Genomic DNA, 24,520 nt, shown 5'->3' with positions numbered 1-24,520 from the left:
TTGACTATAATATGTCTGGAAGTCCTTGAGTTCAGATAGCCAGAGGACCTTAAGATTACTATCTCTAGCAGGCTTCTCATGACTTCCAGGTTCCTTCTCATGGTGCATCCCTGCAGGTTTTCTGGACCATGAGATTTCAGAGCATCCATCTGGGCCTGTCTAGGCTAGCTCATGGCCCTGCAAATGCCAATTTCATTCACAATCTGCAAGCTCAGGGAAGATGCTTTTAGAGGCAGCACAGAAAATGTGTATTCCAAAAATGTTTGTTTGTACTTTTGAGCTTGTGAGAAACCAAAGGTATCAGTTTCAGTGTGACTCAGGTAAATATTATATATGAGAAATATGAGATTTTAACTAATTCAAAGTCCTTAAATCTTTGTGTTTGCACACATCATTACACAAATCTTTGTTGTAGTGTAGTGTGTTATCTTTAGACAAAACACATTAAGATGTATAGTGTAATGCTAAAAAAGGGTATAAATTACATTCCTAGTTGATTACATATGATAGAGGTCCTAATCTAGTACATCCATCATTGTTGCTGTACTTTCAGTTAGTAAAGTGTCATTTTTGTGTGTCATTTTGGCTGCTTCTCTGTGTATCTTCAGTGAGTGAGGAAAAGACCCACACCTTCTGCCCTTGGCCCACTTTGCAGGTGATCTGTGAAGGAAAGCTGGTGATGAAGTGCTGCAGGCAGCTGCAGCATTCCCAGGCACTGAGGAGACCATATCCTCCCAATGCCCACAGAAAGAAAAACATGATCTCTGCTGGGTAAGTCCAGACCTGCAACAAACAAATATAAACAGATTTTTTATCTTCCTATTTAATGAACTTCTACAAAACTAAGAGCTCAGCTTTGAGAAAATAACACTGGCAAACTCTTCTCTGTTGTGAGCAGGATCTTGTTGTCCTCATTCAAGGAGGAATTTCATATTCTGGCCCTAGCTTGCATTGTTAAAGAAATCTGGACATTTCCTAGAAGCCTGAAGGTTTTTGGCTACTAGAAATGCTAGAGATTTCCTAATGCTAAGAAAAACCACAGACTTCTCCAATTACAAATATAATTGTAATTCACAATTAGAAGTTACAATAAAATAGCATTTCCTGCAGAACCAAAGACTAGTTTAAACTTGCAGTCATTATTTGCAGGGCAGGAAGGATGGAACTAGATTGTAACTAGGACTATTTATGTGGCTTATACATTGCCCTTAATAATATAAACATTATGCCCATCTTGGCCACACTCATGAAAGGCAAAGTGAAGCATTTGAAATAAGAAAGGCATTTCTCAAATGTCTTTTTCATCTTCTCCATCATTCAGTCCCAAAGTGTTCAAGACACATTGTTGTCTGTCAGACTAAACAGAGAAAGGAAAGCATTATTCAATTCTTGAAATATTTCAGTGCCCACACATCTTCAGTTCTCATGACTTTTTTTTGTCCAGTGATTTGTGTCAACGATATTATCTATTCAGAGAAGTATGAGGCAAGAGGATAGAATGTTAACTTCTATAAAGTCTTTCATTCCACGTACTTCCCCAAACAAATGCTTTACCAAGTTAAATAACATAGCTTCAGAATTAAAATATTCCAGAGGGAGAGGCAAGGAAAGAGCCAATGTTTTCAGTTGAAAGTGAAAGAGAGACATGGCAGCTTCTAAGGCCGGCTCTGGGATGCAAATGAGGATGTTCTTATAACCTCAGTTCTGTATTTCAGGGACTTTGTTAAGGGCAGGAGGGCAGGGTGCTCAAGCAGAATTTGGAAGAGGGCATTTCCAAGGCAGGAAAACAGGGCAGAATGGCATTTCAATTCTGTTTAACCACTTCAGGTCTATCGTGCTTTCATGTTTTTTCTGACTGAGTGAAAGACTTAAAGGGTACAGTTTTCCAGAGTAGCATACATTGATGTGATTCTTAACTCTGCAGTGTGATGTTGGTTTATATGAATTGTCATAGATTATGTTTATATGAAGTGTCATAGATTAAGACAGTGGAAATATTAGAGTTTTGTGAGCTGAAACTTTCCTAAGACAGCATGTGGGATTTTTGATACACTTAGGTAAGATATTCTCTTTCTGTTCAGAGCTTAATTCCCAGCACACATTTGAACTTCAGTTCTGGTCTGAAGTTTTATATTAACCAGGTCTGAATTCTGCATATTTAATGCATTTTTTTCTCTCTTTTATCTTATCCATACTGTATGCTACAATTTACAAATATTTTCTCACTACATAATCTGTTACTGATGAAGCACTGTCTTGATAGAAATGTGTACAAAAGTAAATGCTAAACTAGAATAGAGCATAGTTACATCACAGAGAACTATCTGGCATCTGCCTCATTAAAGTGGTCTTGGAGATAACTTTTAAGTCTGTATAAATATGAGCATTAAATGCTATATCTTTGTGCTTTCCAAGGAAAGTTGTATATAATCAAAGTGATAGATGCCTTACAAATATTGGATTAGTCACATTTAGTGATTTATGGAAGTAGACTGGTCATCCTCATGAAAGCCAACAGGTACACCTTTTCTCTTTGACATTTGTTAGTCATTAAAAAGGTACCTCAAAATATGTATGCTTGACTCTGAGACTAGCACAAAGTTGCACTGCGAAATGCCTTGATGTCCAAACATCTACAGAAGGAAATATGTATTTGTACAGTCACCGGGATATTGTGAAGAAGCAATGATGAGATGAAGAGCATGTAAATTCGCCCCTCTTTGTACAGTGGAGTTCTCACTACACTAGTGAAATTACTAGTGTAATTCTGTGAATGAAAAATATAAAATTTATATGTAAAATAGAAAAAAATAGAAAAATTCTACTTGCAAGAGGCAGGTTCTATTTAACTGAACCTCTAAAAATGAAGGGTTTATTTGTTTACATTTATGCATTTAATAAATCTTCACATAATCCTGCAACAGATATTAAATACTTTAACAGTCTTCCATTAATTTAGCAAGGGTGGAACAGCAGTGTAGATAATGGCATTTAAAAGTTTTCAATTTTTGCTTGATGTTTGAGGTTCTGCAATCCTACCTCTGAATTTATGAATATATTTGTCAAAAAAAATCTGTACTTTAATCAAAATAGAGGATTTTTGAATTAACAGTCGGGTTTGCAAGAACTCCTACAAAATAGTCATGACAGCAGCAGCTGCCATGGGTCTACATGATACCTTTTAACTTGATATGGGAATGTCAGCTGGTCAGCAGAGTGCATCTGCACCTCTCTTGAGCTTTGGCTAGAGGAATATACAACAGGAGGGTGAAATGAGTATTTACTGCAGCATTACCCTTGTGTATTTGCCACAAGTTCCATTATCACAAGCCTTCTTTGTGTTATTTGCTCATCCCTGCAAATATTCTTCAAAGAAAGGTCAGGGAGGTATAGAGCTAAGCTTAATACTGCTTTTGAAATGTACCATGAAGTGCTGCACACCAGAATCCAACACGTGCAATGGTCATTCCCACTAATACAAACAGAAATGACCTCTTTAACTGCTGACTCAAATTAGGCCCTGCTGGAATCCTAAGGCAAATTAATAATTTTCAAAGGTACTAAGCAAAATGCTATTTCTCTGCCCTCTCAAATAAATTGTGAATGCCTTGAGGAACTGGAAATAACTAATAGCCATCTTTGTGTAAAACTTCATTTATTTTCCTTTTAACAGTCTCAAAAAATCAAAATCTAACACACTGTGACCAGTCTCAAAATCTGGGCTAAATGCTCCATGCTACATTACCCAGCTGGAGAAGTAAAGAGGAAATATTTATCTCTTACATATTACACTGTATAGCTATTCAATGACAGCAGTCTTCAATTAAAAAAAGAATTTGAATTAAGTAGATCCAAGTCATTCTGGCATTTTTCTCTACTGGTATATCCATGTACAAACAGTGATACTGTTGCTCTGATCATCCCAAGAGCATCTACAAGGCCTGGATGTGTTTCAGTGCTCCCCATATGACATAATTTTTGCAATGAAATAATGAAAATATTTTTTAAAATGAAAGGTCCAACTAGCCTAGTATCATGCCTCTAACAGTGGCCAATTATGGTTGCAAAAAGAGTCAGAATAGGGCCAATGTACAGACATTCCTACATCATACTTTCCTGACATTCTGGAGTTTCCTAACGCAGCAGTAATTCTTCTCTGTTAGAAATATAAATTATGTACCCATTACCTAGTTGTGAGCACGTGTCTTATGGAAAATGAGTATATTCAGAGAAGCATGTATGCACACACACGGAGTTGGTTCTTGTCAGAGTGTTAATATATTTGTAGATAATTTCCATTCTAATGCCAAAGTGCATCCTTGGTTTATGAGGGCCATGGCAGTGGGGAGGCCTCCTGTACATCACTGTGAGTTTAAAATTTTCACTAATTGTGTAGTAAGTATACCCTTGCTGACTCAGAACAACCAGCCTTGGTGCACCAGTCCTCTAACGCTGTGGACACTTGACACAGAATCACAGAGAATCACAGGAACTTTGGGGTTGGAAGAGGCCCTCATGATCATCTAGTCCAACCATCAATTTAGAATTTTGACTACCCCTAGACCACATCCTCAAGTGTCATATCCAGCCATCTCTTGAACACTTCAAGAGATGGTGACTCCATCACTTCTCTGAACAACTTATTTTATCTAATATTTAATCTGAATCTCTCCTGGCATGACTTGAGGCCATGTTATTTCATTATATAAAAGAGTAATAAAAAATAGCAAGGGAAATTTTTATTGTCTTTTGAGCTTTATGTTTGGAAAATGTATTCTGACCCTTCCCCCCCCCCCCCCCCCCAAAGATTTAAAAGAAAAATTTGTTTCCAGCTCTTGAGGTGTCATGTAGCCACAACTTCAAATAGTCTGAGCTGTAAGAAAAGCAGCAAATACAGCTAGCATTGACACAGCAAGTAATTTTTAGGTAAAAAGCTTCAGTCAGGCTTTCACAGCCACTGCTGCATTCCTTCTTTATGATGTTTTAGAAGTTCCAGACAGAAGAGGAAGTGCTGAAATGCTCAGAGAAAGGCACTCCTCTGCTCCAGAATGGAGTCCTGTCTGGAACTCAGCGTGAACCACTGGACCTCATAAGAGAGACTGTCCTTGGGTGAGGCTGATTCTGGCTTCCAAAACCTATGGCAGCTGAAGACTTGAGCTAAGATGCAGGGCAATAGACTGTGACCTTTTGTGTGCATTCTTCCCATAATTATTCAATAAAAATGCAGACTGTTATTTCTATCTTGCTAAATATCAGCTGTGAGTTTGAAACTGTCCAAGATCCCAAACAGAACACTTTAACTTAAAAGCTAAAAGCAGGGAAAAACCACAAGCTGGAGATCAGGGACAGCAGCATGTTCTACAAAAAAGAAGCATAATATGACAAATCTGATAGGAACTTGTGTGCGCCTGTTGGGTAGAAAGATGGAAATTTTCCAAGACTTTCTAGGAAAAGGCAGTATGAGTCATTTTGGGATGCCAGAAAATGTTGACAACCCTCAGGTGGGGTAGCCTTTAGGAAGGTTAGAGAATGGGTTGAGAGAAGGAGCTGAAGAAAAAAAGTCATTATTGTGGACTTTCCATAGATGATGAGGTAAAAGGTTGAGAAACAATAGCAGAGGGACAAGAGTTTTTTTATTTACTGAAATTATATTTGCCAAATGAAGCATTGTTAGTCAAAGAGAACAGGTGATAACAATTCCTGAGATGATATCATGGGTCTCATGACCATTAAATCCTTGCTCACCTGGGTACCTACAAAAGCAGAGTAGGAGGAGCACTCGGGTCAGTTCAGCAATCGTCTTTTTGGCATGAACCTGTCTTCTTCATGATCAGAGAAACTTATTGAGCAGTGTCTTGTATTGACTGGTAGTGTAGAAGCTATCATCTGTAGATCTTTCTGATAATTAGTTGGTTTTGTGCCTCCACCAAACCATGGCTGCAGAGGTAGGTATGCAAAGCTCCATGTTGCACTGGCTGAGCTTTTCCTACGTAACAGGGAATACTTGTATAAGATTAACCCAGGGTAGATTATCTGCCTTGCAGCTATGTGGAGCTTCAGGAGGGCCTGGAGCACTTCAGTTGTTAGTTGGTTTGTGTTCACCCTGGGTCTTAAAAAACAGAAGGCAATTCTCTTCCCCTTCTGAGTGCTGTCTGAAAGACTTGTGTACCATGTACCTCACTAATTTCCTCTGATTCTCAAAGTATATTGTGCTTGTATAAAAAGGGCTGAATGGTGAATTTTGTCTCATGATAAGAATTAACAGGCACAGCAGATTTAAATGAGCTGTATTAAAGTGAAGCCTGTCAGCACAGCCCATTGGCAGAGCAAAAAGATGAAGATGTGAGTTATGATGTATCTCCTGTGTGTTGTAATTTTTTGTATGTAGAATAGTTAAGAAGAAATATTAATGGTAGTTAAAATGTATTTCATTCTGATGTATTATCTAGAATTCACTTATATTTTTGAACAGGTAACAATGAGATCTTTTGCTCCCTGATGAAGAAATAGCTTTACAAATTAACTTGTTTTTATAAAAAACCTTTTCCAGACTTATGCTGCATTCTGCAATAATTTTGTTAGGAAGGTGTTTTAGAACCAGAATAGAATTTCTAGTGATGATGAAATGCAGTTGCAGAGTAGGTATAGCCCAGTGTGCAGGGCCATCTGCCTAATTCCAATGAAAATCCTAAAGTTAAATCTCCAACATCCTAGAAGCTGTTAGTGTTCTCTTTTCACCCCAATTATGTCATGACCAAGCATCAGAAGTTCCTTTGAGGATTTATGTTTTCTATAGAATCTGGTGATATTTAAATGTATAATGGCTTAAAATAAATGTGAAGGGAAAAAAAAAAAGAAAAAGATGAATTTTCAAGTATTTTAAAAGAAAATAGAACTTAAACCCATGAATTTGAGGAGCCACAGTTACACATTTTGCCAAGAACAGCAAAATCAATCAAAAATGTTTTCTCATTTTTTTCCTTGGTCATCCATTTGAAATGCAAATTCTCCTTTTTCTGCTTATGTCAACACTGAAAATAAAATAATCAGGTTTTTAATAGGATTTTACTGTGGTGAGAATCAAATCCAGTATTATCCAATGACTTTGTGAAGGAAATTATTAACTCTGGAGAAGTGACTACAAACTTGGAGAGAGCCAACAGAGCCATAAGCAAAATTTATGTCTATCCATAATATTGTTTTTGGCACAAAGGAAAGTGAATGAGCAAGTGCAAGAATAGGAAGTAGTTGAACTTTGTCAGATATTTTTTTGGTGTTCTGAAGAGTTCTGTGAATAAATCAGCAAGGGAGAAAAATCTCTCAGGCATGTCTGTGCAATTGCCTCCCCTCAGATGAAAGCCCTGTGGCTCCTCAGGTGGGTGAAGGTCATAGCTGAAGCAGGTCGTGCTTTAGGCAGAACTGGAGTGAGCTTTGGAAGTCAATCTGAGTGTGAAAAACAGGGAGATGACAGGGAGTGGGCTTAGTAAAACAGGGAACAGCAATATTGACACACAGAATCCATCACTCCTGTGTGATAAATGAACATGCAAGGCACAGGAGCACATGCTCTGAGACTGGGACTGGCTTGCTTTGCAGGCTGGAAATAGATCTGAGTTTATTTTGAGCTGTCCTTGGATCTGGCAATATTGTATCTTGCCAATGAAGTGTTATCTTTTCATTGTTTCTGCCACCTTTTCTGCATCCACCTGTGGTGACAAGCTGAAAGGGCTGATACAGTAAAACAGAAATATTTCTTCATGTGCTTGTTTCAGTTTTGAGTTTGAGGTTGCTCATCCTTTGCACTTTAAAGAAAGCAGAGCAATGCAGAAGTACATAAATAGCTTCTGGGTTGCCAGATAATGTAATTCCCTCAATTAGTTAATGAGATGATGGGCACTCGGGTGAGATCAGCTGTGGCTGTGTAATTGTTTGGGTTCTTCTCCATGTATGTGCAAGTCTGGGGTTTTTTAATACCTGAAAATGTAAGAGATTTTTCCTTTGTTTCTTGCATTCATTAGCCTAACATTCTTCTTTTTGTATAAGCAAGAACCAATTGTCCTTTGGTAATTTTGATTTTAAAGCAAATATTTAAACACTTATGTATTTTCTGCTAAACATGGGCCTGAAAAAGTGTGTATTTATAAAGTAATTTTGGGGTGATGTTGAGAGTTGTGGAGACAAGAAAATCTAGATTGCCTTTTTTGTTTTTTTGAGAGAAGAGACAGCAGTATCTTCTGTGAAAATCACATCTTTGAGGGAAAAACCTCAATATTTTCAGTTTTCTGCTTCCTGCAGGTATAAGATGAAAGAATAGCTTCCTTCCACAAAACAGCTGTGCTTCCTTTCATAATAGAGGGGATAGAAGAGCTTTGCTTTTGGCTAAATTAAAAAGGGGACCCTGGTACTTGTGAAGTTTGTAGCCTATCCCCCTGCAGAAGTAGGAGAGCTGCAAACAGAGCCTTTTTCTCTACCCTGTGATACTCAGTATTGGAACCACCATTCTGCCTGTGTTTAACTTTTGACGCACGAATAATTCAGCTGAAGTCCAGCTCACATGAGACTCCACACACCCTCCTTGGGAAAGTAGTCATTACTGCTGGGAATATTCCATGGAGCTACGTGTATAGGGGCCACCTATATGGAGAACAAACACAGACAGTGTTGCCAGGGAACCCTGGGAGATTTGAGAGCGCACGACAGCAAGAACAGACTGAAAGGGTCTGTCCTGTACTGCTTACACTGCAGAACTGCACACTCTGGGTTATAATCAGCCCCTTGAGGGCTGCCAGTTTACCCTGCCTGTATTTCACTGCAAATCATTCTTCTCTGCTGGGTGTGAGGCTGCTGTGACACTGCTGAGGTCATTTTACTTCAGCCAAGGTGGCAGTCTTTACAATGAACAGCTTCTTTGGCAAAACATTGACAGCTTTATGGTGAAAATAATTTCTGAGTACCTGGAGTCCAGCATGTCCTTATTTATTTTTGTGTCAGAGGTTTTTCAGTTTCTGGCTACACCATTAAAACTAGTCATTCAGGTGGATGATATTAACTAGCCATATTTCTTTTCTCTGTCGCTGTACTCACAAGCCCATCCTTGCACAAGGATCAGAATGTTGCTATTTATGTATTTCTGGGGGGTTTTTTTGGACCATGTCACTACTTGTTTTCTTCTTTTTCACAGCTTCTTAGAAATCAAGATTCTTGTATTCACCCTCAGGGTATTTCTTGGTTTAACTCATCTAAAGAGGAAGAGAGCTGTAGTTGTTATTCATGAAAAGAGCCACAGAGCTCAAAGACAAACTGTACAAATTTGCACCGTATTCTACTCTTTGCACCTTATTTTATACTCATGGTGTTACCTCTACCTGTCCTGTCTGAGCATTTCTTTCACCATTTTGTCCCCTGCTTCTATGCTAACATGCAGGATATCCTTTCTGAATGAGCCAAAATACTACAATACTGACTCTTAGAATCATAAATTCATAGAATATCTTGATTTGGAAGGGACCCACAAAGATCAGTGAGTCCAACTCCTGGCCCTGCACAGAGCAGCCCCAGGACTCACACCATGTGCCCAAGAGCATTGTCCAAACGCTTCTTGAGCTCTGTCAGGCTGGTGCTGTGACCACTTTCCCTGGGGAGCCTGTTCCAGTGCCCAATCACCACCTGGGTGGAAAACCTCTTCATAACATCCAACCTAAGCCTTCTCTGACTCAGCTTCATGCCACTCTCTTGAGTTCTGTCACTGGTCACCAGAGAGAAGAGATCAGTGGCTGCCCCTCCTCTTTCTCTCTTGAGGAAGTTAAAACTGCAGGGAGGTCTCCCCTCAGTCTCCTCATACAGATTGATCTCCAGGCCCTTCGCCATCTTCAGTGCCCTCCTCTGGATGCTCTCAAAAGCCTCAATGTCTTTTTTACATTGTGTTGCTCAAATCTGCCCCCAGCCCTGGAGGTGAGGCTGCCCCAGAGCAGAGCAGGACAATCCCCTGCCTTGCCTGGCTGCTGATGCTGTGCCTGATGCACCCCAGGGCAGGGCTGGCCCTCCTGGCTGCCAGGGCACTGCTGGCTCAGGTTCAACTTGTCATCAACCAGGGCCCCTGGTTCCTTTCCATGGTGCTGCTTTCCAGCATCTCATGCCCCAGTCTGTCTGTACATCCAGGGTTGCCCCAGCCCAGGTGCAGACTCTGGCATTTGTCCTTGTGCAGCTTCATACAGTTGGTGATTACCCAGCCCTCTAAGTTATCCAGGTCTCTCTGCAGAGCCTCTCTACCTTCTAGGAAGTCAACAGCTCCTCCAAATTCAGTATTGGGGAACTTACTTAGTGGTTTTATTTGGGTTTTTTGTTGTTGTTGTTCAAAGACTCTTTTGTATTTTGCTTTTGCTGTGTACAGAGCTTTAGTCAATGTACACAGTAAAAGGTATAAAGTTATCTGTATACATGAGAATTTGTGAACATGGGTGTACACTGCAACTGCACTGCTTAGCCTTTGACTGTTGTGTGATTGGCTCTCTGAGCTTTATGTGTGGAGTCATTAGGCACTAAATCAAATTAAGAAAAAAAAGGAGGCAGGACCATGAATTCACATAGCTTTGAATCTTGCCTCTGAAAATTATGGATATAGTCCTCTTAACAGCAAAAATAAAACCAAATTGATGTGTATGATGAAAACAGAACATCTCTTGTTTCAGACACTAATTTAAGGTCAGGAGGTAAAATTGGGGGATAACTAGGAATGTCTTAACAGATTCTTGCCCTGACATCAAGGCTTTGAATTTCAATTCCTCTGTTTCAATCTTCACAGCTTCACAGCAGTATAATGGAAAGTAATTAATTGGCCATTGTTTGTGGAATTACTTTCTAACTGCAAATGAAGAACAATACAATTTTCTCAACTTTGGCTGAGACATGACATTCTGATTCCATTTCAATGGGTCTAACAATTTTCTATTTTGGTCTGGCTGTTTGCTGAAAGGGAAATAGATGTGCAAAGGAATTTTTGGAAAAAAACTGTGTACGGATTTAATGGAAGGGACTGGTATGAAAACTAGACAGATGTTACAAATTCTAGAATGAAACCAAGTTCTGGTTTTCTGGGGACCATAACCACTTTTAATAGACGTGATCTGCATTCAAGCAGCAGATAAAATTTGTTCTGTTTGGCCTATGATGTTTAGAAGGAAGAAGTAAAGATAATGACATATGTTTTCATTACCTTCTTCCATCAAGTTTGGAAATTAGGCCTTTTATCAGAAAGTAACAGCAGTTTTATTTTATTTAAATTGATATCTAATTAAATGAAAATGAAAAGCAGCACTGCCTTTCAAACTTTTTATTTTCCCTGCCCCTGAGACAAGGTACCAGAGTATAATTATAGCTCTACAAAGAGCATCAATGTTCAGTAAATGTGTTTGTATCTCATCTTTATTTCAGGAACTTCAGCAGTGAACTCCCTAATAGGCAGTAATCTGCAATACCAGGTATTCCTAATAACCTGAAGAATTCAGGTAAGTGTAATAATTTATTCAAATTATTTTGGATATCTAGGATCACATCTTACTGACTTTTTAAGAGGTTCATTCTTTCACATACTGGTACAGAAATGAGTTTTGATTGAGTTCTTATGAGCTTTGATGTTTTTCTCAACTACATAGTATTCCTCTAACTCTAAATACTACACAAGGCTTTCTCTGTGTGAAGAGCTGACAACTGAAGAGTGTGTTTGCATGGTGTGTTACAGAGACCTTGGGAAGTGTGAGGAGGACAAGAAAGGTGCATGCATGTGTTGGCTGTTTTTTATTATATTCCCAAGTTTTTTTTTTTTTTTTTTTTTTTTTGTGCTCTGGTGCCTGAACTACTCTTTTATATTTTGTGTATAGAGCTTCAAATTTGTAAACATACTGTCACTGGAGAGGTTGTCCCAGTTATATTAGAAATTCTGTGTCTGAAAAATGTATACATTTCCAGTTCCTTAGTGACAGAGAAATACTATCATTCCCATCTTAAGTGCAGAAAGTGTGCAACTTTCCAACATGACATAGCCTCTCTTTTCCAAGATGAAAATTAAATACACAGGTGCTGGATTCAAGCTCAGTTCTGGCATGATCTTCCCCTCAATTGGAAAGGGAGAAATTGTTCTTTTTCTAATCCAGAATTAGAATTTTTCTTTAGCCTAGAAGTGCTGGTTAGCTTTTAATGCATAAGCAAAAAATACATGACTAAAAACGTTCTAGGAAAAAAATTAATTCTAAAGGGTGAACCTTTGGACTCTTAAATTTCTTCAAATATTGAGCTCTGTGACCTTCATTTAAGCTCTTTGAGCTCACACAGCATCATACTTAACCCTTCTTTCCTATTTGACTTTATTCTTTCTCTTAAGTAGTATTGTTACCTTCAGAGCACCTGAATGAGCTTCCAGAAATCTTGGCAAATTCTTGGTCTTGCCACAAGCTCCTCCAGCTAAAACTTTCTACTCCTGCTTTCAGTGGGTTATGGATTTAGGACCTTTGGCTTAGTGAACCTGCGTGAAGGGACTTGGATTTTTCTGTAACTCCACTACTACTATGAAGCAACTATGAATATGATGCAAATATGATTATACTAATACTGTTTTTGTGTACATAGGCATACACTGAGTCTCTCTCCCTCACACCTGTGTTGTGATTTGGGCATATGGAAAGAAAAATAAATAATGTAAAAATGTAATAATTTAGGACTTGTCAGGCTGAGGGATGCTATCTCTCTGCACAATCTCAAGAAATCATGATGAGGTGCCTAGGCAGGGAAGAGACAATGCCCTGGAGCTTGTTTCCCATGTGTGTTGGGGTGTTTTCTCCTCCACCCCCTCTACTGTTTTACTGTTCTTGTTTCTATCGCTGCAAAAATTATCTAAAGAATTGTGCCATTAAGCTATGCATATGCAAGTGACTTAATTAAAATAACTTCAGTTATGCTAAACACAAAAAAATTATTATATCCATTTAAACAATAATTGTTCACATAAAAAAGATTTTAGCAGTAAGACAGGATACAGAAAGGAGAACCATATAGACAGCAGAACATAGTATATATATTCTAATTTAAAAAAAATTAAAATTCCCTTTAATCTCAGTTTAATTATCCTGTCAACCAAACAATTGCTTAAGCATTTTATTTCTACTGACTCTGAAGGAAGAAATTCAGTGGAAATTATGAAAATCTTTTACAAGTAGTAAGTTAGATGGTGATTTACACTGTTCTTGCTCTTCTGGTGGCTGTGATGGCTGTAGATGAAGCTCCTTTTCTGTCAGGTGCTGCACAAACACTGTGTGAGGAGGAATCACAGCAGTGAGCAGAAATAGGGCTATAACATCTCTGAAACAAAGGCAGAAGAATCTGCATGTAAGTGGTGAAATGACTTCTGTACCTCCAGAGACAACCGAAAGATAAGGGGTAAAGTTAAAGCAAAAGATTTCACACTGATTTAAAACCAATTAAAAAAAAATCCAGTAGTTAATAAAAACTAATCTTCCATTTTTACACTAGGAAAACTTAGATAAATTGATAGAGAGGCCAGAAAAAGGAACTAGTGGGACATATAAAATAAAGCCTGTCAAGGCTAGAATTAGACCTTGACTCCCAATTCCTTGCAGTAAGTCAATCATGCTGCATGAAATTGTTGTTGTGTGTTTTAATCACCCATTCACTGATTGATTAATTTTGGGGAAATAAAACATCATCATAAATAATTTTAAGTCAGTATAAACAATTTACTTAGTCTATAGGGTTTTTCCTCCTAAAAATCTGCTTTTCCTAATTCCCAGATAAAATGAAACCTCTCCAGTAAATGTGATCACTATGCTTTTCCACATTTCAGAGATAGCAGGAAATCCCTTCGGCTGTTTGAACAAGGTCTGGCTTGCCCACCTTTAGCAGAGGCCTGAGTAATCAAAGGAAAGCCAGTGGTTCTGCACAATAGAGTACACCAGAGATTGGCTGTGGACAATAATTGTCTCAAATATTTTTTATGGAGTTCAATGACCCTGCCCTTTTAGAGAAGATGGTGTCAGCTGCAGATAGTTTCACCATGGCTTGTCTTTTTTATTTTTTTTTTCCTCTAAAAACTATTTATTTTACCCTTAATGACTCAGCCACTTTTGCCAAAAAGGCTTTTTATTTTTTTATTCCTCACAATGGGACAGAGAATGGTGTTGAAAGGTATTGTAGCTGGCATAGCCTGAAGGCACTGTGAAGCCAGGTAAAATACTTTGTCTCCTTCTCACTGTTTAATCTTGGCTTGCACTCCTACTGACTTATTACAACAAAATGGAGAAAAAACCCAACCCACCCAAATATTCCAGATTGATTTTTATCATGAAAGGGCTTCTGTGCCAAGAACACACCTGGTTGGTTCAAGAGTGTTGTTTTCCAACACCGCCAGATTATTAATTATATTTCTTTTCAGGGGCCAGGTCAGGGTTTTGAACTCTGAACATCCTTTAACTCTCCACAAACAAAGCGAATATATAGGTTGGCTTTTATTAATTAACTCATCCTGAGATTGCAAGGTGCTGACAAGAGGGCACAGTTGTATTAGAAATTTGGATTTCCAGATAAAGTTTAGAATCTTCCTGAGCTGTTATGGCTTTATCTTTTCATCAACATACCCCAGGATCTTGACTTTCTTCATTTTTCCAGTATAATTTCAGTCTCCTGCCAAGTCTTTATCAGATACCTCTTTGTTTCTGACCCTGAATATTTGGAGATGAACTCCTGAACTTGCCAGTTCCAAACCCTATGATCATAGTAATGATGCAAAGAGTCAGGAGCCAACTGGAAATCCAGTTGCAAAACTGAAATTCAGAACTACAAGCATATAATAAGCCCAGAGACATTTCCAGAAAAAAAAAAAACAAAAAAAAACCAAAAAAACCCCACAACAACAACGAAAAAACCCCACAAAACAAACAAAAAAAACCAAAACAAAACAAAAAAACCCAAAAAACAACCAAAGCAACAAAACAAAAAAAAAAAACTTGGAAGCTGCTATTCAAGAAATGAAGTGGTGGCTGTCAGTTGCTGTTATTGTTGGCTAAATTATGGCAGCAGGCTGAACACTGGAGAGTGACACACACAAGGACCTTAAATGGTCTTGCAACAGGATATTTTAACTGTAACCCACTGGAGTGAAAGGGGCACCAAAACTGTACTGAGAGGTATCTGCAGCAGAATGAGATTGAAATGTCAGTGTTATGTTCCTGCAAGAAAGACACTGAGGCTGACAGTGGGCTCCCCACCTGGTATTCCCAGTGAACTCTGGATATTCATCACTTAGATCAACCCCAGGGACATACCTACTTGCCCAGGCAGTCTCTAGCTTTCCAGTTGCCTCTTTTGATGGCTTTGGTCTGAAAGCAAAGCCTGATAGCTTCCTGCATCATGATTCTGATGTTGCTTACCATAGATATCTGTGGGATTTATAGTGTAATTTGAAACTGAAGCTTTTGTGTATCTGTCTGGGTGATATGGTTATGCTGGAACACAGAAGGCTCCACAAATGCTCTGCCACATAAGGTGATTGTAAGCTCTAAGAGCAAAGAGTATGTTAGCATAATAGTCATTGTAAACGGGGAGCTCAGAGTATAAGGCACTTTGTCACCTTTTATTACTTGTTCTTTCTGTATCTTTGAAACAATTTCCTTCATTCAACATGAAATTCACCCTGTCCAGGATCTGGTATATATTGTCTGAGCCATTTCATTCTATCATTACAATGTATTTTGTGATTATGACATCCTGGTTAGTATGTTGTTCAGTCTTAAAAATTAGGCGGAGTTGAGGCTGGGTGGTAAGTGGGTGAATGACTTCCAAGAAAACATCAGTGTTACACAGGAAATACCGTAGTGATTCATAACAAAATTATTATTCTTCAATTTGAAGTACTTTAGAAATAATAAATCTTCTGTATTTGGAAGAGGTAAAAAAGCTGAATCATTATCTTCACTATGAACCCTGAGGGTTTTGATTTAATAGTTAGTTTGAATTTTTTTTTGTGTGTGGGAGACTTCTCTGTCTTACATGAATTGTATGGTGCTGCTTTACTGTTGCCCTTTAGTAGCCCCAAGATTAGTCTGTAGTGGCCCTATTTGAGTGTCTCTTGGATATTTGTCCTGCAGGATGTACTTGGTAATAAATCCCTTGGCCCACTGCTACTGTACTTGCTGCCAGTGTGCAAACACATTATGCTTCCTTCAGGGTGCAGTGGGTGCAAAAGACTATTATGTGCATAATTAACTTGCTGCTTAAGGGAACTGAGTAGTAAAGGCAGGTGGCTTCTTAAATATGAATCAAATATGTTGAAGAAAATGTTGCTGCTAAAAAAAAAAGGCATTCACTATTGGGAAAATTACTTGACCACTTGTAGAAGTGGAGGGTATGGGTAGGATGCTCAGGGAATGAGATTTTAAGTGTAAATTTTCCAGTAAGATTACTGTTTATCATCAGCTTTTATATTTGTATCAAATGGGAGAGGTGAAGGTGAAAGGCTTACTCACAGACACAAAGTGAGCCAATGATTAGCATATATTATTTTCCCAGCTTCCTGAACTTTTGAAAAACAATTTGCTTTTTCCTCTTTCTGTGTAATTTTAGGAGTGGTATTTTATTCTGAATTCAAAATTAGCAAAAGGGTACTTATGCCATTTTAAGTGTAAGATGCATAGACATCAGCGGGGCCCTTCTCCTCATCACAGCCTCTGCTAGATTTAGCATAATTCAGCAAAACCTTGCAATGATCCTTCTCAGCAAGTAGAGCAACAAAAGGTAAAGGAGAGTATGAAGAGCTGCTCAGTGAAAAGAGAGGAGGGAATAGACACAAACTGAAACACAGGAAAGTTCACTTAACAGAGAAAGAAACCCTTTTTATTGTGAAGGTGGTCAAGTAGTGGAACAGGTTGCCAAAAGAGGTTGTGGAGGCTCTGTCATGGAGATCAAACACCTGACTGGAGAAGGCTTGGAGCAATCTGCTTTAGCTGGCCCTGCTTTGAGCAAGGGGATTGGACTTTATGGTCTTTGAGGATTTCTTTAAATCTTCACCATCCTGTGATTCTGTGTAGCTATCTAGAGGTAAGTGAACTGCATAAACAGTGCGGAAAATTTGCTGCCATATTTGGCATTCCTCAGCAAAACTAAGGTGTACTGGAGTGATCATTTGAGAAGAAAATATAGAGGTCAAAAGCCTTTTGAATTCTAGAAATTGTAGGTTTCTCAAATGTTCTGAAAGAAAAGGGGCAGAAATCACATGCCTTGAAATTTCTACCAATTGAGACAATCCTTTCAGAAGAATTGTAGAGAACAAGCCTATTTTGGCATAGGGTGGACTGCACAGGTCTCTGCCTGTGCAGGTAAATTTCTGTGATTCAAGTATTTCAACACAAAGGGACACATTACTAAAGCGGTATTTTATTTGTGTTATGTAGATGTACTTGTACATGACAATGGCTCAAAGCAAGTTTTAATGTACTAGTAAAAAAAAACCCTAAACAAAAAAAGAAAAGGTAATCATCAAGGGGAGGTGACTTGTTCTGTTGTTGCTTAAAACAGTTTGAGCTAACTCTCCTATATTCTAGATTGTGTGAAGGATTTATCTGGGTAAGCAAGTGAGGTAAAAAAAAGCAAAATGTTGAAGCCAGGTTTGCTAGTCTAGCTGTGTCCTGATTTCTGGAATGCTTATTCATTCCCTACATCTTTTGCTCATCTGCAGGACCTGAAATTTGAGGTTTTGTTGATTTTGATGTTGTTCGTACCCTTAAATATGCCTAAAATATTTTTTAAAAGCTGATTAACAATGCCTTCCCAGGATGTTGTGGGAGTTCACTCAGGTATTGCTTATCTGCTTACCTCTTTTACTGCTTACCTGATGCAGCATAAAGGATTACCTTTTACTGCATGGTCCCTCATTAATTTTTATTAGTTGCTGGTCAACTCCTTAACTCAATCCACTCTAATAAATTAATGTGATAAGACACAATATCCTAATATACTTATTAATGTAAATGAATGGAATCAACTTTGCTGCACACCTGTTCTCAGTAATCTGTGCAAATACTAAGGAATTATCATTGCCTCTCAGAAATAACATCTACAGTGACATCTTGTTATTCTTTTTTGCTGGCTGATGAAGCTCATGTTATTGCATTGCACAGGATGCTTTGGAAAATACAGTCACTGTGGCTGAACTTTACACATTTTGAAGAGACAGCTCTAATTTGCTTGTTGCTCCACCAGAACTGTCTTCCTTTATGGCTGGAAATGCTATAATACAAAAATGTTTCAGAAATACCAATGTATTAAGTATTACTAGAGCTCAAAGGGCAAGATCAGAAGAGACAAAGTAGAAGTGAACTTGAATCTGATGGCTGTAAGTTGATCCTCTGTAGAAGGAATTATTTCCTTGAGATCTGCTCTGGCTCACTCAGGGTCACACAGGCCATCCATGACAGAGGGGAATCTACAGCATTCTACAGTGGTTTTAACCATAAGGTGCCTGGAGGAGAAGTGCTAAACTTGCAATATACCTGGCCATCATTAGAGACTGTGAAAGAGGAAGAATATGCAGATAATGTAAATTTTATATAGTGAAAAGCATTTAACATATTTTGTCTTGTCTCAAAATATAAAAATTTGATTCTTTTTTATGCCCTTCATAAAAAAAAAGTAGTTGCAATACTTGTATCTTTTTTTTAGCTCTGATTTGAATCAGTCATTGCCCTCGTTGTAAGGTGGGGACAGTGAGGCATATAGGCATCTGAGAATCTGTCAGGAAGATAATTTCAGATCATGGACTGGACAAAAGCGATTCATGTTTGCAATTTGGGAGCAAAAAGTACTAGAATATCTCCCATTTTACCCCCTCCTCACTCCTAATATCTGCTTAAAAGTCTTTGTCTTGTTCAAAGATTGTGTTCCAGTGCTCAAGCTTTGGTCTTCTAAATTTACTGAGTTAAGCTTAAGCCCAGAGCCTTGGCATTTTGCATGTGCTGGGAGAAGCAGAACTGAGAACTTTAATAGTTTCTTCAGGCTATGGTCATATAAAAATTATTCCTAACTGTATGGAGACAAGCCATTCCACCAAACACTTTCAGCCATTTTTGCCCAACATTACAAACAGCATATCTTGGTTTACAAAATTAATCCAGAATTACTGAGTTTTAGTATGTATTCTTCTAGCATACATATGCTGGCACCTCTAATTTATACTCTGCTGTCTTCTTGATATGATACTTAAAAATTCATGTCAGTTAGGTGAAGCCCCGGGTGACTGGAAAAAGGAAATAATTGTACCAGTCTTTAAAAAGGGTAAAAAGGAGGACCCTGGGAACCACTGACCTGTCCATGTCACCTCTGTGCTAAGATTTGTCCATGTCACCTCTGTGGGAAGATCATGGAACAAATCCTTCTAGAAGCTGTGCTTAGCCACAAGTAGGACAGGGAGGTGATTTGAGACAGTCAGCACAGCTTCACCAAGGGCAAGTCCTGTCTGACCAACCCAGTAACCTCCAGTGGAGTGACCACATCAGGGACAAAGGAAGGGCTACAGATGTCATTTAGCTGGCCTTCTGTAAGGTGCTTGATGCAGTGCCCCACAACATCCTTCTCTGTAAATTGGAGATGGATTTGATTGGGTCTGTTTGGTGGATAAGGAATGTTGGATGGTCACATCCAGAGGATTGCGGTCAACAGCTCAGAGTGCTGATGTACATCAGTGACAAATGGTGTCCCTCAGGGATTTCTGTTGGGACCAGTGTAATTTAATATAAGCAAAGGGATCAAGTGTACCCTCAGCAAATATGCAGATGACAACAAGCTGAGGGGTGTGTTTGACATACCTGGATGTCATCCAGAGAGGCCTGTGTGAGCTCAGAATATGGGCCTGGGAACCTCGTGAGGTTTAACAAGAGCAAGCACTGAGTTGGGGCAGCCCTCCGTACCAATTGCTGTAGATGAAGAGATCAGAGCAGCCCTGCTGAGAAACACTTGGGGGTGGGGATGGGTGAGAGGCTGGGCATGACTTGACAATATGTGCTGAGCCCAGAAATCCAGTTGTATCCTGGGATCAAAAGCAGCTTGGCCGTCAGGATAAGGGATGGGATTCTGCCCCTCTACCCCCCTCTGGTGAGATCCCACCTGGAGTGCTGAATCCAGCTCTGGGGTCCCCAGCACAGGGAGGACATGAAGCCGTTGAAGTGAGTCCAGAGAAGGGCCACCAACATGGTTAGAGGGATGGAGTACCTCTCCTACAAGGACAGGCTGAGAGGATTTGGATGGTTCAGCCTGAAAAAGAGAAGGCTTTGGGGTGACCTAATTGCTGCCTTCATTACCTGAAGGGAGCCTGCAAGAAAGATGGGCAGGGAAATTTTAGAAGGGCATGCAGTGACAGGACAAGGGAGAGTGGTTATAAATAGATAGAGGGTAGGTTTAGATTAGATATTAGAAAGCAGTTTTAATTGTGAGGGTGGTGAGGCACTGGAGCCATCGTGAGGTTGTGGGTGTCCCACCTCTGGAAGCGTTCCAGGCCAGCTTGGATGGGGCTCTGAGCAACCTGGTCTGCTGGAAGGCGTCCCTGCCCATGGGAGGTTGGAACTAGATGATCTTTAAGGACCCTTCTGACCTAAACTGTTCTATGATTCCTCTGTACCAACTTTTCAAAGGCAACATAACGTGTCTGTGGTACACATTCCTACCTTTTCCATAGACAAATTTATAAGGTCTTAGATGAACCAGTAATTCCATGTTCAGTTTTAAAAAATCTGCTGACCAGAAATCAAGGTTTTGCTGCTTTTGAACGCTTACAGAATGTCTGCTAAAAGCATTCAGATGTCCATGTATTAGCAGTGACTTCTGAGAGTGCAATAAGAATAAACTGTTGTATCTCTGAGAAACAGAAAGGATGTTTTATACAAATTTACTCTAAAATATCTTTGGAAGAGAATGCTGAAATAGTTAGGAAAATTGATGGAGTTCACTAGCCAGAGGGATCTTTTCCTGCTTCTCAGTAGAGGCAGCAATGACTGGGTGGGATTATTGTAGCACTGCATGGATCAGTTAGATACAGAAATGTTTTTTCACTAGAAAAATTACTTTTGTGAGTTTAATGGATTTAACTTCAGTATTTATGGATTAAAATTTAGTATGCTTGAAATTGAAAAGCAAAGTTGAGAGATGCATCCCAAGTCCACATATATATTTTGTTAAAGCAGAAATTGTGTTGGAAGAGGGAAGGGTGAACAGTTGTATGGGAAAATTTTTACACAAGACGATATGGCCTTTAGCTGTGAGAAACTGAAGTTTACTTTTGCACGCAGCCCAGACAGTTTGGCTGGCATGATGGGGAGAACGGCAACAGGTGTGAAACTGTCACCCTAGAAGAGCAGCTTCTAGCAAAGTGTAAAAAAACAAGGAAAATGAGGCTGTGAAATTCAGTTGGTGAAATATACTGCCCTTTTACTGGCCACCTCCTTCTTATAAGGAACAAAATGAAGGTCTCTGATGGGAAGTGCAGCATTTTTCTTGAGGGCAGGAGAGCTGAGAACAGCCCTGTTCTTAGAAATGTAAGGTGTGGTTTTGTACAAAAAAAAAAAAAGTTCTTTGTTTTATAGCTATGACATGCTATAAAACCACTGCTGACATGAAACTGAACAATTCAGGAGAGGTAAACAGCTTAGAAAGCACATAAAAATTGATAAGGGACTTCACCTGGTAAACTCAATGGGACTTTTTGCCTGATATGTTGAAAGGTTGAAATCTCTGTAATAAAGAAAAAGCGAAAAAAAGGAAAAAGATGTGATGTATAATTTAGGGCTTGACCTTACAGCTTTATTTGTTTAAGTAGTTTCCCCCTTTTCTGAAGACTTATTCCATGTGGTGAAGCATTATTTTTTCCTAAGTTATGTTGCCATGTTAGTGTCTTAATAGTTTTCAGACATAAAGGTATTTGAGGACATATCTTTCCCTTGTTGAAGTAATGACCAACACTTCCCACTTATTTCAAGGGTACTTTAATCTATCTTTTCAAGGCTTTTTTAATTAAAATGAATTATTCAGTATGTGTACAGCATTTTGAAAGTACACATAGCTACGTAAGTGCTAAGTTTTATTACTACTCAACTCATTATCTTTTATCATAAAACTAGCCATGACTTAGCTGCTGTTAAGCTTCTTAGTTCTCAAGGCAAATGAACACTAGAAAATGCTTTGATTTTTTTTTTTTTTTTTTAACCATGGCAAATTGCTACTACCACTGATTACAGCAGTGATGACAGGGTATGAGCCATAACTGAACCAATGTAGAGATCAGTTGTAGCTTCACTTCTTTAGGAAACTGAACTCTTATGAGTTGCTGTGCTGCACTGGATCATAATGATGGTGGACATAGGAATATGATTTGTCATTGCTCCATTCTTTTTATAGACACAAACATGCAAACAGTGCACCCTTGGAAAATGGTAACTATACACCTAACTTGTGTCAGTGGTCACAGGAGGTGCACAGGGCAGTGGAAAATCAGAAGTGGAAGACACCTACAAGGCACTTGCATTATATCTGTGCATTTATGTTTCAAGAATGGGACACTTCTGCTAATAATGCTGTCATAAGATTTCTTTCTGTACAAGTGCATTTGAAAATCCAGGCTTTTGATGTTTTATGCTGGACTAAATAAATCTTGCCTAAATTTAGGTATGTGTGTTAGTTGTAGGTTTTAGAAAAATTATCTGATTTTTTCAAGAAGATGTAGAACTTGAACTTTTTTCATGTGAAATTAGAATCTTGCTAGGCCTCTAAAACAGGCAATCTATCAAGTTTGCCATTGAGTAATTATAGTAATAACAATTAAACATTAGTAATAATTAAATAGTAATAATTCATAATTAGTAATAATAACAACAAAATAGCAAATTTAAAAGTCGACCACTAAATATGTCAATGAATCTGTTTTTCTCAGTGTATATGTACCTTATCCACATATATTCAGAATGTTTTGACGTAAAACCTGAATTTTGCTGTAGGGAAACATTGTGAATTAATAGCAGCAGGTAGAATAATATTGTGGCTACCTCTAGGGTAAATTCTAGCTGGCTTTATTTAGGCTACAAAAATACTTCTCATAGTTAGTTGTCTTTTGGCTTGTTTGTTACTGAAGAACCAGAAGAACACTTTAGTTCTTGGAGTTTTTAAAAGAAATAGATGATATCCTGCCCATTGCCCTATAGCTTTTTCATTTATTAAATTATTAGTGTTATTCCTACCTGCACACAGTGAAGATGAGAGTCCTTTTTCCCACTTGCAATGAGACTTCATAAACAAAATTGCATAGAAACTTGATAAGATTCTTGTACTTTGAGTGTGAGGGAATAATAGATTACTGCCTAGGTCACTAAAGGTATAATGAACCCTTACAAGTGAATGGCATTATTTTGTGTCTCTGCTGCATTATTCTGATTACTGCTGTTAGTAATATCTGACACTTACACATCTTTTTTCTGAAGATGTTAAAATCTTTAAAGCTTTGAAAAGCTCACTTAATTTTCATAAAAATCTGTGCTTTATATGAGTCTTTAGGTAAAAATAGGTATTTAGGCAAAGCATGGTTTTCAGAGGCTTATTTAAATGCATACAGTGAGTTGTTTGCTGACTGGGGACAAGTTGTTTGACTCTTAATCTACCACTCCATCTAAAATGCTTGTTTCCAGCAGCACAATTCTTCTGATGTAAAGGGAATTACATTTAACTTTCTGAATCACTACATTTCCTTTCAAATGCCTGTTCAAATATTGTTAGGATGAGATGAAAACTAATGGTCCTGGATACATGCTCACTGCATTTATTGAAATGGTCTGTCATGCTGAACCTCAGAACAAGCAGCTTTCCTCATCTATAAAAACTTCACCTTTCCCAAGAGAAGGCTAGCTGCTGGGAAGTTTGTTTCTTTCTTCAGGTTAGGAAAGCAGTATAACAGACCTCACAACAGATTTTTGGGCAATTATAAAGAGCAGAATGTACTTGGAGCAAAGAACGTGGTGAGGGGATAAAGAGCAAAAATCCTAGACCCTGTATTGGTGTTAAATTTATTTCTAAGACAAAGTTTTGATTTTGTTTATATTTAATTGCCCCATTTTATAAACTTGCTTTTTGAGGGTAGTCTAACATAAAATCATCAAAATCTTCTTTACTTGACCCTCTGTTGTTAAACATTAGTTGTGGTGGCATAAAGTAAATAAGGAACTGAGAATCAAATCTTCTATTTTCTTTCTATTTCTGGCTGGAATGAGTCTTTGCCTTGATAAAAAGGGTAGAGAGATACATTGAAATAAAAAAATTACAGAACCCTGAAATTCAAGTTCTGGCTTGTGACTGCAAATTGCTGAAATTCTCTGAGGCTCTGCCCCTTTCTCTACCTCATTCTTTCAAACTTTTCTAGTTAAATTGAAGCTCTTCAAGGCAGGGATTTTCTATAATATATACTAATTTAAGACTTAGCATAGTTTAT

General features: G+C 38.4%; 1 protein-coding gene across 1 annotated transcript in view; it reads left to right on the top strand.

The window, feature by feature from the left end:
* The first annotated feature begins 5,768 nt into the window (after window positions 1–5,768).
* The window catches only part of DIO2 (iodothyronine deiodinase 2), a 37,978-nt gene continuing 19,226 nt past the window's right edge, over window positions 5,769–24,520 (top strand). Inside the window, exons 1-2 of the mRNA XM_059474862.1 lie at window positions 5,769–5,945; window positions 11,431–11,504. The gene's annotated coding sequence lies outside the window, so the exon portion shown is untranslated. The remainder of the gene's footprint in view (window positions 5,946–11,430; window positions 11,505–24,520) is intronic.

Source organism: Ammospiza nelsoni, chromosome 6 (assembly GCF_027579445.1).
Source record: "Ammospiza nelsoni isolate bAmmNel1 chromosome 6, bAmmNel1.pri, whole genome shotgun sequence".
NCBI classification, from domain to species: Eukaryota; Metazoa; Chordata; class Aves; order Passeriformes; family Passerellidae; genus Ammospiza; species Ammospiza nelsoni.
Note: the sequence above shows the minus strand (reverse complement) of the source record. Positions and strands in the feature narration are given on the sequence as shown.